Raw genomic sequence first — 14,531 nt, 5'->3', positions numbered from 1 at the left:
CAAGAGTGGCAGAGCCTCCTGTCCACGCTCCATGTCTTCTTTGGCCGGATCAGGGAAGCTCTCTGGACCTCTGTTTCCCCCTCTATAAATTGATAGGATCAGATGCCATGACCCTTAAGACTGAAGTGGTTGGTCCCAGAGAGGAGATGCCTTAGAGCTGGTGGACCTTTACTTTCCTTTGTTAAATGAGGTCCCAAGAGGGAGGTGCCCTGCCCCAAGTTCCACAATCCTGTGCTGGCTGATACCCTTGTCCAGGGAAGGGGCAAAGGAGAGGTCTGTGCCTCAGCACCATCTCCGATGGTTGAGTGTCAGGGCCACATTAAAACCTTTAGATGCTCCTCCCCAAATATAATTTATTTTATTTTGTTATTTAGTATTATTTATGCCTATACCATCTGGTCTTCCTAGGTGGTCTCCCATCCAAGTACTAACCAAGCGCGATCCTGCTTAGCTTCCGAGATTAGACATCAGGCTCGTTCAAGGTGGCATGGCTGTAGACCATGGACTGTGGCTCCACTGAGGTACAAACTCAGGACCTTCTGCGTGTAAAGCAGATGTGCTAACCACTACACTATGCAACCACGCCCCCAAATATAATTTAAAAACCCAACAACTCAGTGATAAATTCATGTAAGGAAGGCCAACAAATTTCTGATTCCCCCATGTTACTTATATGCTTGCTTTGGGATATTAAATCCTTTCCAAAACTGTATTCAGGTGGCCCCGTTTTGCTGGTGCTCTCAGCATGTGCTTGGCCTGCCTAGTGTGTAATTCAGCACAATCTACCAGGACATATCAAAACTAGATATCATCAGCGAGCCAAGCGCATAGCTACAAACCCTCTTCCAAGCTGTACGTGAGGCCGTGAGGTTAGGGCAGAGGGAGACAGGCCCCTCCTGAGAAAGACACACTCTGGGCTAGGCTGTGTGCAAGGCCTTGAGTCCCAGGGAGGAGAAGGGGTGGGGACAGCATGTGGGCCATGGGGGCCCTTGCTTCTGCCGCACACCTCCCCAAGCCAAAGCTACATTTCCCATCATGGCCACTGTCCAGATGTGGCTCTTACCTGTCCTGTGTCCTGTGTTCAAGGAGCAAAAGAAGAAGGGACCTGGTCCTGACCACCCCCACCCCCACCCCCACCCCCACCCTGCAACCCCATCAGCAGGCCTTGGAGATGGTAGATGGCAGGAAGGAGTTAATGAAAAAATATTCATGAGACTTGGTAAAGATGGCTTAGAAACTTGATTCAAGACCATCACAATAAGTATAGGGCCCACTGCAATGGGATTTTACAGGGATTTAGGGCTCAGCTACAAATATAGCATGAGCAAGTGGGACTTGATAGCTAAGGAGCAAGGTGGGCGGTCAGTGGGTGGAAAATTACTAAGAGGAAACATTAGAGATAAGGAGGTTCTGGCCAAACCAACCCAAAAGGATTGTCACTGAAGATAGGCCAGAGTGGTTAGACATCACCTGGGGGTAGTGGAGGGTGAAGAACCTGAGCAGGGTTTGAGAGTGAGGGGTTTTTGCCAAAATGACTTAGGGTTCTTGCTAAAACTGGATTTTACAAGGATGGGCATAGGAGAAGGCTCAGGAGCCTGACCAAAGTTTGGTCAAGCAAAGAGTCTTTGTCACAGGGAGGGGAGGAATGAGAAGCCATTGAGACCACCAGCATAGATGGAGTGTTTACAGTAAGCCAGGTGCTCCCCCGTACTAGTGGAGAACGAGTCTTGTCCCATCTTCCACAGGGGAAACTGCAGCATTTGCCCAGTGTCATGTGGTACATGAGTGGAATCCAGGCAGAATCCATGGCACAAAGTGCAGCTGGCTTGAAGGCCAGAAGGAAACCAAGCCAGAGAAGGTGGAAGATTGGGCTGCCTGCCTTTTTCCACTTACCTCTCCCTGAGTAGTAATATTTTATATTCCAAGATAACCTGGCTCTTATCTGTGCCCTGGCTGATGGCCCAGAGGACTCTGGTGTCCCCAGGGGTTAATGCTAAAATGTTAATGATTTGTTTTTCTTGGAAGGGATGAAGCATGGGGTCAGGGGTTTCCTCGGAGCCATCAGGAGCTTCCTTCTTCCTTCTTCCAATTCTGACTCTGGGCCTGAGGGCCCCCAACCCAGGAGGGGCTGTGACCTGGGGAGGAGGGAGAAGGGAGGGTGATCAAACGGTGGCCTGCGTGTCTAGCCTGAGCTGCAGTTCCAGAATCCCCACTTCTGGGCCAGCAACTCTAAGCCATCTCTGAGGTGCCTGATCTGCACCCCACCCTCCAGAGTTGGTGGTGATACTGGGGGCAGGGGGGCACCGAGGTTCCCTCCCCATGTGCAGCCCTGCTTTTCCCAGGAGCCTGGGGTGGGAGGGGCTGTGCTCAGGGAGGAGCAGGGAGCAGGCCAGGCCATGTTCAGAGAGGCCTCAATTTCACAGGGCTTGCTCCTGAGTGAGTTTCACATAAAAGGATTAAGGCGAGAGGAAGTGCAGAGGAAATGGGATGTTGGACACCTTGTTAAACGGGCTGTCAGGACTCCCAGAGCGTGGGTGCTAACTCTATTCTCAGCCTCCGCTGAGAGCGGTCCAGGCCATTACCTGAGTGATCAAAGATAGGGCCTATGAGGCCATGCCTGGAGGACCCAGAGGCTGGAGGAGCCAGAAGAAGGAGGCCTGGACTAGCGGCCCCCCACCCCAACACACACACACACACACCCTCTTCTTCAGGCTCCATTCCTGAGAGAATTCCAAGGGGTCAGAGAGAAGGAGAAATGGAGACTCAAAGAGTCTTTCCACCTGGGCCTGAAGAGCTCTCTGCCCTGGGATTAAATCACAGCATGTTTTGGGTGTGAGGGAATGGGAGGCTGGAGTTAGGATCGGGGGTGGGGGCGGCGTGTCTCTGACCTAATGATGTGTAGATTATCATTTCCTCCCTTAGCTTCACACCAAGGGACATTCTTTATCTTGAGCCCAGGGAACTGGCTCAGTTTGTGAATGAGTCTGATTGGATCAGCACTTTTCTTGAAGAGATAAGGGAGTTGTCAGGATGGGGGGAGTACTTCCTCTGGGGAGAAGGGCTCCTGAGGACCCGAGGTGGGTGGGGGACATGCTGTGGGGAGGGTCCCAGTGGCCTGCGGGCTGGGGCAACTCACACATCCATGCAAGGAATCTGTGCCTTTGTCTCTGTCTGTCCTCTGCCCTGCCTGGACCACCTTCTGCCCACTTTATCCAGCCAATTCCTACTCATTCAATTCCTGAACATCCAGATCACCTAGGAGACTTGAAAACCTAGGTCCAGGCCCCACCTGAGACAGATGGAACCAGAATCTCTGTGGGGCTCGGGTATTGGTGTGGTTGTCGGAGCCCTCTTGGTGATTCTCAAGTGCAGGTGGGGTTAAGCTCTACTTGTCCAGGAAGCTTTCCCTCAGGACCCTGGCTGGGTTAGGCCCCCAACCCCCTCTGTCTCTTCTGCCCCCTGGGGCATATCTCTACAAGTCACACCTACTACTTGGTGGTTTTGTTTACCTATCTGTCTAGACCTCCTGCCCCAGACTGTGAACACCCTGGGTATGGGGGCAAGGGGCACTCACCATTGTCCCTTGGGCCTTAATCCTACAGGATGTGGGCCACCAATACCCAGTGCTAAAGGAGGGAATGCTGGAAGCAGGCCTTAGTCATCTTCCTATCTCCACCCCCTATCGAGTATGTGCTCCCGATTAGAGTGAGTGCTCCAAGAATATGATGACTGCACCAAATGCCTGATGGTCACATTTCCCCTCTCTGATGTGGGGATGTGGGGAGAGTTGGCAGATGTTCCTTCATCTTGCTTGTTGAGGGAGCGGGGGACTTCTCTTCTGTTCCCCACTATCACCACCAGCAACAACTTTTACATGTTTTCACTTGGGGGGAAATGAAAGTTTAGATTAGGAGTTGGCAAATTCTTTCTATAAAGGGCCAGATAGCAAATATTTTAAGGTATGTGGGCCCTACTGTCTCTGTCTCAACTACTCTGCTGTGATAGCTCAAAAGCAGCCATGGACAATATATAAATATGTGGGCATGGCTGTGTTCCAATAACGTTTTATTTATGAATGCTGAAATTTGAATTTCATATCATTTTCATGTCACAACATTTCTTCTGATTTTTTCAGAAGTCCTTCTTAGCTCATGGCCATATAAAAACGAGGGTGGGCTGGCTGGATTTGCAGATTCCTGACTTCAATGAAATCATGGGTTATAGTCGTTCCCAGATTCCGAGCTTAGAGCCGAACACCACTCTCTACCCATACACCCCTGAGTTACCAAGGACCTGGGCCAGGCTAACTGCCCCTCCATAAGATAGAGGTCTGTGTGAAGGGACACAAGCGGAAGCCTTGACCCCTTCAGGAGTGTGAAGGCTGTGAATCCCAGAGACACCGCTGATAAGTAATGTGGTTTCACTTCAGGTCATTTCCTGAAAGTCAGATCCACTTTGCACGTGTGGATGAAAGCGGGAGCTTCAGAATTCACTCTCGGGGCCTCCAAATTAAAAGCCAAATAGGATGTAGCTTTTGCCTGCGCTGCATCTTCATCTGTCAAGAGAGGTTATCTTCATTGTCCGCCGCTGGGGCCTGCTACTGTCAGTCACCCCCGCCCAGTGCCTGCCTTGTTACCTCCTCAGCATGGCACGCCCAGCAGGGAAATATGTCCAGTAATGGGCCCAAGAGCCCACTGGTTATTTAAATGGGAAGGGAGGTTCCATTGGGAGCTCCAGTGGGGTGACTCACCCAGCTGGGTCTTTAAAGGAACCTGCCACTCCTGGCCCATACTCCTAGCCAGAGCCTTGCCACTTGGAGCCCGTGCCAGACTTCTAGAGGTTCTCTCTGGGGAAAAGGTTGGGAATTCTCTATAAAGGCCCAGCTACCTTGGGAGGAGAGTAGCAAAGTCCGATGCTTAGAAACTGCCAGCTCCAGCCCCTAGAAGAGAGATGAGAAAAGGAGTGGGAAGATAGATATGACATAAAACTCAGAAGAGCAAGAGCTTCTGAGTTTACACACTTAGTTCCAGTCCTGGCTCAGACCTTTACTTGCTGTGTGACCTTGGGCCAGTTGCTTCACCTCTCTGAGTTTCAGTTTCTTCGACTTGGACAGTCTTACCAGCCATCCCTCTCTCGGGACTGTACATTTTAAAGCTGACAAGAAGCCCAAGAGAGCATCATGTAGGTCCCAAAGTGCCATTGCACTCAGAGCTGTGAGTCAGTGTGTCCTGGAGGAGAGCTGGGGGCAGTGGGTTCTGTAGTGGGACTATCGAGGTGATGGGGGCCCTTGTTTTCTCTCTGCTCTCCCACCACAGCTGTTTGGAGGAGGGGGCTTAGAAGCTGTCTGGAGCTGTTTTCTTTGTCCCCTTTATGATCCAGAACTCTTGAGACAAACGGCATTATAGAAAAAGACCCATTGTAATCAGAAGACTTTGTGTTAAGAGTCATCTCATCGCTAGTGTGATCTCTGGCAAATGACTTCACCTCTCTGAGCCTCAGGATTCTCATCTGTGAAATGGGGATAACGTCTCATTGGGCTGTTGGTGACAAGTCCTTAGGAATGTGAAAGTGCTTTGTAACATAATGAGCCACACACATAATCTTACAGCTTTCTATATCCCCTCTTCCTTCCAGGCAGTTACCTGGGTCTCACCCAGTCCTCCTGCCATCCCTCAGCCTTGCTCTGCTGACACTTCCACCCTGCCCCACACCCAGGCCATTTGTCAATGCTGAGATATGCTAGACTTGATTCACTGGAGAATAGGTGGGCTCTTTTCTCACTGACTCAAACCCTCCCGGGGGTCCCCTCACCCCCTGTGACTGAGCCAGCCCAGAACGAATCCCAGCCCTGCTCTCCCCACTCAGTGGCCCTGGCTCATTATCTCAGCCATCACCCCAAGTCATCCAAGGCCTTGAACCTGGACTCCCTGTGTTACTGCCTAAGAGTCACATGCCCCCAAGACTACTGAAGCTGGGTCTGGGAGAGGGGGCAGGCCTCTACTCCACCTTCTCTCAAGTCTCTTGCAAAAGGGCACCATGCCTGCTGGGTAAAAATTTCGATATTATTTGAAAAATTACAAGAGCAAAATGTGTTCTTTAGAAAACATTTAAATATAAGACTATATAGAGAGAAAAAAAGAAATGCCTTCAGCCTGCCTTCCCATCCCCTCTGCTCCGTCTCTGTGGTGTGCTTTGTACCCACCCCTGCTGGAGCCCACCTGGCTCAGAGCTGCTACCAGCTTGCAAGTAGCCAGGGCAGTGACCGGGCCTCCTGGTCTCTGGACCTTCCAGTACCGTGCCCTGCACACACATAGGTGCTCAGTAAATGTTGACTGACCAACTGAGGGCAGATTTCCTCGGGCTTCAGTATAATCCTGTTGAGAGCAGGAGGGCCGTTAGGGGGCCAGCAGGATTTAGATACCATTAGGGGTTCAAAAATTAAGATATGGAGTGGAATAACTCAATATCAGCAAAATAATGATCCTTTTCATGACGAGACAAAGATGGGGACTCTCAAGCTCTGTTTCTGTACCATGGGATGGAAAGCGATATGTTGTCGATTTTGAATAAAATTTTTTTTCTTCATTCATGCACTTGGCAAATACTCATTGAATCTCTACTGTGTGACAGCATGGCGGGGGGCTGCTCAGCAGTGGAGAGGGAAGGACACTCAAATGAAGGAAACATGGCCTCTCGGTTGTTAGAGTCAGGACATTTCCTGGAGTCAGGACATTTCCTGGATATTTCCTGAGTCAGTGAGAAAAGAGCCCCATTCTCCAGTGAATCAAGTCTAGCAAGCTGAGTGGAGGCAGGGAAGGCAGGGAGGAGAGAGAGGCTAGGAGGCCGGCTTTTTGCAGAGCATGGGAGAGCCCTGGTGGTCGTGGTGGATAGTGAGTGTGGGAGGGGGCCCTGGATGGAGCCTCTCGAAGCTGCCTCCCACTCTCTGCTGATCCATGAATGGAAGCTGCCCCAGCCATGGAGAAGGGTTCGCCAGGGGGTCCCTTGGCATCCAGCTCCTGAAATCCAGTGATGCTTATGGGGAGAGAGAGGAAGGACTGGTTTGATCTCAGTTAGCCCTATGGGCCTGGAGTTAGGTGGAAAGCGGAGGGAACATAGTTTAGGTGTAAAACAACAACAATAAAACCTTTGTGACTGAGTTCTCAACTGGAACAGCCTGACAGCTAGGCCCAAAGCCAGGAGGTCCCAAGATCCAACACTTGCGTCCACTCTGTAAGGCTTTGAGGTGGGGGGAAAGCTGCTGCTTCCTCCCCAGACCGCCTCCAGAGCTCCACCTTTTCTCTGTTCCTCCAATCTCATGTCTCATTGGGCTCCTTAGTCTGGGGTCTCAAGAAAGGGAGGGCTTACGCCCAGAGACTTCCAGAATGAGAGCGCAGTGACCTCTCACTACATGTGCCCAGCTAGACCTCAAATGCTTACCGCCTCCTACCCCTGCTGGGCAGCCCCATGCTGGTTCAAGGCCAGCATGAGGCACCAAGGATGCAAAGACAATAAAGCAGGTCCTGCCTGCATGGAGCTCAGCCGGGCACAAAAATTGCTCAAGATGGTGTGGTTTTGGTGTCTGCAGGTGCTGTGCAGGCTCAGATGGAAACAGTTCCCTCTGCATGGAACTAGAGAGAAGAGGGGTATCAAGCAGGATGTTTATGATTGAGTGGGAGTTTTCCCAGCAAAGAGGTAGTGGAAGGGCATTTTCTGCAGAGGTAAAGCCTGAGCAAAGCATGCGGGGATGAGGAGGGCTGGATGTGAGAAACTGTGAGACCACTGTGTAGGAGTGGAAAGAACCGGAATGTTTGTGTGTGAAGTCCACTCTGCTTTCTAGCTGTGTAACTTTGGGCAGTTTGCAACCTCTCTGAGCCTCTCTAGCCTTATCTGTTGATAGGTGCTAGTAATAGTTGTGGTAGTCATTAATGCTGTTTGCCAAACACTTTTGGCACAGGGAGAGGTGCATTTTCTGGCCTCATTGTGGTTAGCTGGGCTCATGTGACTGGTTCAGGCCAACGAGTTTGTGAGCATAAGTCATTTCCAGGCTTGGATGTTTAACGGTCAGTGGGAGGACCTCCAGACCTCTCTTTTTCCTTTCTGGTGCAGTGCAGAGCCCAGCAACGTCTGAGATGTGGCTTTGTGATCAGTCTGGGACCTTAAGTCTCTCTGATGAGCAGAGTCTCTGACTATGCATATGGGACATGTACTTTAGAAAGATGTAAACTTTGCTTGTTTAACTCACTAAGACTCGAGTTGTTTGATAATGCAGCATAATTTAGCCTGTGCTGACTGAGGGTTGTGATGAGGACTCCATGAGTTAATACATGTAAAGATTTTACACATAGCACTGGCAATTTACATTCAATAAATGTGAGCTGCTATTATTAATAATATTTTTAGAAAGGCAGAGAGGGGTGGCCACAGAAGAGGCTGCAAAGGGAAGCAGAAGCCTGCTTCTGAAGCATCTTAGATGCCAAGCCCAGGAGCTTGGAATTGATCATGAAAGCAGCAGGGAAGTAAGAAAGATTTTTTAAGCAAAAGAATGACATCCTTTACAGACCACTCTAGGACCTGGCAAATAGCAGGCATTTAATAACTAATTCTAAAATGAATGAATGGATGGATGAATGAATGAATGAAGCTTGGAGGAAGAGAGACCAGTGAGGAGACCATTTTAGCAACCCAGGTGTCCATGGTGAGGGCTGGACCCAGGGCAGTGCCATGCAGTTGGGTGGGTCCCACAGCCAGACACGGGGCTTCCATGCCCACCCCCACCCCAACCCAGGCAGGCAGCTTCACTGGCACTACTACTGGTGTGCAGCGCACAACACCACCTCATAACTCACTGTGTTTATGATGAAGCGGAGCGGTTGTTTGGGAAGACAGCCACTCTGATACCCAACAGCCCCCAGGGCCATTCCTGATGTTTCTCCTCCGCCATCCACTGCTTAACATGCCAGCTCTCGCTCCCACACCCTGCTTCCCACACCTTCCGTCAGTGGCACAGATCTCTCCCCCCATACACACACACCCTCCGCTTGCCTCTCCAGTACTGCAGCCAGGAGGAAATTTATTGCAGCCCCAGACTGCTATGGGCAAATACTAATAAAATGCTGTTTTGCTGCAATTTGTTTAATTGGCCACAGAAGAGACGTCTTGAGCATGTGCAGCCTCTGCCTGCGCCCGCCTGCCTGCCCGACTCACAGATGCTGTCTCCTCCCTGCACTTTGTTTCCCTGGCTGTGACCAGTGAGAATGGGACAGTGGGGAGAAGGGGAGAGGGGAGGCAGGAGGCTGCTAGATTGGACAGTGCAAGAATGAGCCCACCTCCATTTATTCTTAGAGCACTTTATCAAGACTTTTCATTCATGAACCTCAGGATCCTTGTGATCAGCCAGGCTGGCTGGGTTCAAATCCCACCAGTTCCTCTTCTTAGCTGTGTGACCTTAGGCAAGATACAGAACCTCTCTGTGCCCTGGTTTCATCTGTAAAATGGGAATGATAACAGCATTGTGAGGATTAAATGAGCTAATCCACATAAACTCAAACAATGCCTGGTTTGTAAGGAAGCACAGGATCAATGTTAATTTAGATTAACATTAGAATTTAGATTGGGTTCTAATCCCAGCTCTGCGAACTCCTAGCAGTGTGACTTTGAGCAAGTTACTTAACCACTTTGTAGCGTGGTTTCTCCATCTGTGAAGCAGGAATAATAATCGCAACTACCTTATAGAGTTGTGTGAAGATTAAACAAGTTAACTCGATGTAAAGGGATGAGAACAGAGCCCAGCACATGCTAAGAGCCACAGAACTGTGAGCTGTTGTTACTTGACAGACCACATCAGGATGGTGATCCAAGTGCTCCAAGGATGTTTGGGAAGCCTTTATATTCCATGTTTCTTCACTGGAGTGAATTTTAAGGTAAGGGTGAGTCCCTAGAGAAGAGAATTCCCAAGGGTAAAAAAACTTGTGTTGGTTCCTGGTGCTTTGAGGCCAGCTGGCGTGGCTAGCAGGGTAGTGGAAGACCCTTACTGTTGCTCAGGGGTTGGGAGGCACAGCTCCCCAGGCAGACCCCCAGGGCTGGCCTGCTTGCGGGGTCAGCCCAGCCTCCCAGCTGCTCCCCTCTTGGCCCCTGGCACCCACACCCTAGGGGTGGGCACCTTGCCACCTGCCAGATGGCACCAGCAGAGGCTGGGGTAAGGGGGTGGGGTGGGGAGGGTTAGGCCAGACTACAAGAGCTGGGCACCCAGGTCTTAAGACAGATGGGCTTGCGTCTGTCTCTAGCACAGGATGCCTGGGGGCAAGGTCGGGGCAGCCCCTTCCTCACAACAAAGCTGGGCTTCAGGATTTCCCTGTGTGGTGGCAGAAGAGTATGGGGGGAGAGTTGGGAGTCTCCAGGCCCATCCTTTCTCATCTCTGTTCCTCATTTGGAAAAGAAGAGGTTGCACTAGATGATTTAATCTGATTATCCAGGTGAAATGGTTAGCCCAATGCCTGGAACACAGTAAATCCTCAATGCCTGTGTTATTGTTGCTATCATTTCACAACAGGGCAGAAGTTGAGACCGTGGACTCAAGGGTCAGACAGCCCGAATTCAAATCCTAACTCTACCACTTTCTAGCTGTGTGACTTTGGGCAAGTGACTTAACCTCTCTGTGCCTTGTTTTCCATCTGAAAATGAGCCAGCAGTAGAAGGTACTTTAGAGAATTGTTGTGAAGTTAATAGTATTGGATCCTTCCTTTGTGCCTTGTCTGGGAGGTGCTATTTTTCTCCATTTTTCAGGTGACAAAACTGAGGGTCAGAGAGGTAAAACCACTTGCCCAAGATCTCATGACCACGTAAGTGGCAGTCTGGCAGCATTCTCAGCCACTGTGGTCTGATGCTGTCTATCTAATCCTGTATCCCTCTCAAACGGGGCTCCTGGATGCTGGCTGTCTTATGCCATAAGACGTGATGCACGTACACATTAATACATGCACACACACCTAACCGTGGCCCACCTGGCTCAGGAACCTTTGTCCAGAGAAAACGCATGCCTCCTGAAGACCCCTTTCACCCTGACCTCTAGGTCATGAATGCTAGGGTGTGCCTCACGTTGCTGGAGGCAGTGTAGTATTTCCATATGGCCTTAAGTCTGCTCTACCTGAGATTGAATTCTGGAGGGCCTGACCACTCTGAGCTCTGCTTCCCTCCTCTGTAGAATGTGGAGAAGCTACTTTCTTGAGGAGACAGCTGCCCTGAGAGGTCTTTCCCCAGACTCCTCCGGGAAGAAGCAGGGTGGCACGGGTTTGGGAGAGTGCCCTGGAGCCAGATGGCCACGTTTCAATGCAGGCTCTCCCCTGGGAGTTCAACCGTGTGCTCTTGGGCAAGTAATTTCACCTCTCTGTGCCTCACTTTCCTTATCTATGAAGTGGAGATGATGACAAAGCCCCTACCTCACAGGGGTGTTGTGAGGGTAAAAATGAGTTAATGCTTGCCTGTGAAGTACAGCAAACGACATGGCACACGGGCATTCCATCTTTCTGGGCCTCTCAGTTACTCGTTCTCAGGGCAGTTTCTGTTGTTATGCTGGACTCTGGTGGCCAGGGGCAGAGCCTTGCCCCTTCCCTGGCACAGGATGGGCATGCAATAAATGCTTTTTGGCTTGTTGGCTAGGTGAGTGGCCTCTGCACTGCCAGCGTGGACTGGTTGCTGGACAACACGCCCAGCCCAGCCTCTGAGGCCCTCAGCCCTGCTGGGTCACGGAGGATGGTGCCATTTGCAGTGCTGTAGGCAGCTCCACCCTAGCTCTGAACTGGGGAGGGGTTCCTCTACACTGCAGCCTTGGGCTGGCTGCTCTGCACTTCCGTCCCCTCTAGACTTTTCCAACAGCCCTCTCCCTGCAGCCTCCAGACCTCTGGCCACTCCCCTACTCAGTTCAGGCAAAACCTCCTCCAAGCAGGTCTCCAGTCCCAACTCCCACCAGGAGATTTTCTGCTGATTCCCTGGGGCTGCTCAGTGGAGTGAAAATACCCTCCCTGGCCTGTCAAGGCCCTTGCCCATAAGGTAAGGACCTTCTCAAAGCAGCCTACATCCCATTGTACAGAAGAGCAAACAGAGGCCCCAGAAGTGGGGATGGTACACCTCTCGCAGTCCTGAGTGAAGGCAGCCAGGAGAGCCAGGCCTTAGGAATTCAGGAAGGAAGGGAGGAGGTGACACCATCGGTCTGAGCCTAGTACTGAGCAAATGTGTGCTGTTCTGGCTAGGAATGTCTCCAGGTTCTTTTCACCCTCATCCAGTCTCAGGCATTAAATGTAGTGGGGGGAGGAGGAGGGCACAGCCTGCCCTCTCAAAGCCCGATGCAGCCAGCTGTGGCAAACAACAGCTGGATATGCACACTAGGATGGTCGGTCCCACGCCCTCTGCCAGGGCTGTGCAGTTGGGGAGGAGAGGGAAGGCCTGGGCCCCAGCAAGTTTCCGGAGAAGGCTGTTCGTCAGCTCTTGAGCTGGGGGTGGTGTGCATTGGGAGGGAGAAGGGAGATCTGATGAACACTCAGCCAGATCCAGAGTCCCAAGTCTCCTCCAGGAGGCCACTGGGACTCAGACAACCTTACTCATGGGTGACTTTAGGGGTTCTGTAGAGGCAGCCCCTATCGGAGCCACGTTCCCCACTCCCCATCTTTGGGTAGTGGGCTGCAGTGTGGCAGCAGGAGGATGGTAGGAATGCACAGGATAGGACGGGTACCAGGAAGATAATATTATGAATAATCCAGATTATAATAGCAGAAAAGTGGAAACAACAGAAGAACAAATACATAAATTGTGATAGAGCTATATAGTAGAAACCATACATGCATAAAAAGAATGTGTCAACTTGGGTGCGTCTCAATAGATAATATTTAGTTTAAAAAAAGAAAGGAAGTCACAGAAGAATTCATAAAGTATGATTCTACATATATAGTTCAAAAAATATATAATATTAAATAATATATTGTTTAGGAATTATCAATATGTGATAAAACTACAAAGAAAATAAGAACAAAATTAATTGGTTATCTCTGGCAAGAAGGAGAAATGTAATATGATAGGAGTTCACACAAACTTTCAAAGTTTTGGAAATATACTATTCTTAAACTGGGATGTTTGTACAGGGTTGCTTGTTTTATTCTTCAAACAGTCCGTATATTTACATGTTCTTTTGTACAAACGATATATTTCATTTTTAAAATAAAGATTTACACTGTATATCAAAAATATCACAAAACATTTAAAGACAAATGACGAAGTAAAGAAAAAAAGGCCACCCGGGTGGTCTCTATGCCCTCAGTTCCCTACGCCCTAGAGCTCTCTGCCCAAGTCCCTTTCAGGAGGTGAAGGAATCCAAGAGGAGAGGGGATGTCGTCAAGCACTTGTTCCCTCACAAACATTCACTGAGAAGTGACCTGAGTAACCAGGAACACAGACTTGGCCATCACGGAGCTTAGAGTCTAATGGAAGAGACAGACAAAAGGCAAGTTCACAGGTAGTTCCCAGTCCATGTTGAAGGGCTTTAATAGGTGTGTGCAAAAACTTACGTGGAGAAGTGGGCGCCTAATTTGGTAGGGGTCAGGGGAGGCTTCCTGGAGGAAGCAACACCAAACAGACCTGGAGAATGAGGAGGAGCTAGCCATGAAAGGAAGAGGGCAGGGAGGAGTGTTTCTGACAGAGACCGGTATGTGCAAAGGCCCAGGGCACGGCGAGGGGGACATTCTGCGGGACCTAGAGTTCAGTGTAGCCAGAAATGGCAGGAGGTAAAGCTGGAGTGGTGGGCCAGAGCCAGATCGTAGGGAAGTTAAGACATTTGGGCTTCATTCTGAAGGCCTTGGAGGCCCTTGGAGGATTTAAGCAGAGGAGGGAAGGACAAGCTCAAGTTTGCATTTGAAGAACACTGATTGCAGCTAGAGAGCAGACTGGAGGCAGGGAGACCAGTTAGGAGGCTGCTTCAGTAGTCCAGGATGGCAGCCCTGGGGGCCTGATCTAAAAGAAATATGCAGAAATGACAGGACCTGGCAGTGATTGGCTGGTGGGGTGAGAGAATCGAGGGGCCAAGAGGGAAAGTCAGGAGTCTGCTTAGCCAAGTCATGGCTATGGTGCCGGTCACCAAATATGGGAGGGACACCAGGGCATGAGCAGGGTTGACTGGTCGGGATGGAACAGACACTGGGTTCAGCGTTGGTCCTAAAGAGTGTGAGGTGCCTACTCCTGCTGCAGTTCTTGTCACCTGTGGTTCCTTCCTGCCCAGTGTTCTAAGCATCATGTCCAAGTTTGAACATTCACTCACCAAACATCCTCAGCATGTCGGCAGTGTAGGGAAGACACAGTAATATACAGCCCTCCGGGCCTTCCAGTCAGCAGGGGATGTGGGCCATGTACAGAAATGGCAGCAACACAAGGTCTGATCTGTTCAAATCAAAATTTTATTGCTTTTGATCAAGGCTGTTTGCAAGGGCAGTAAATGATTAAGGGCCGGGTGAGTGGTGCAGATGGTAATTGCCTCAGGGGATCGGAGGAGA

Source organism: Pteropus vampyrus, unplaced genomic scaffold (assembly GCF_000151845.1).
Source record: "Pteropus vampyrus isolate Shadow unplaced genomic scaffold, Pvam_2.0 Scaffold358, whole genome shotgun sequence".
Lineage (NCBI taxonomy): Eukaryota > Metazoa > Chordata > Mammalia > Chiroptera > Pteropodidae > Pteropus > Pteropus vampyrus.
This window is presented reverse-complemented; position numbering follows the sequence as displayed.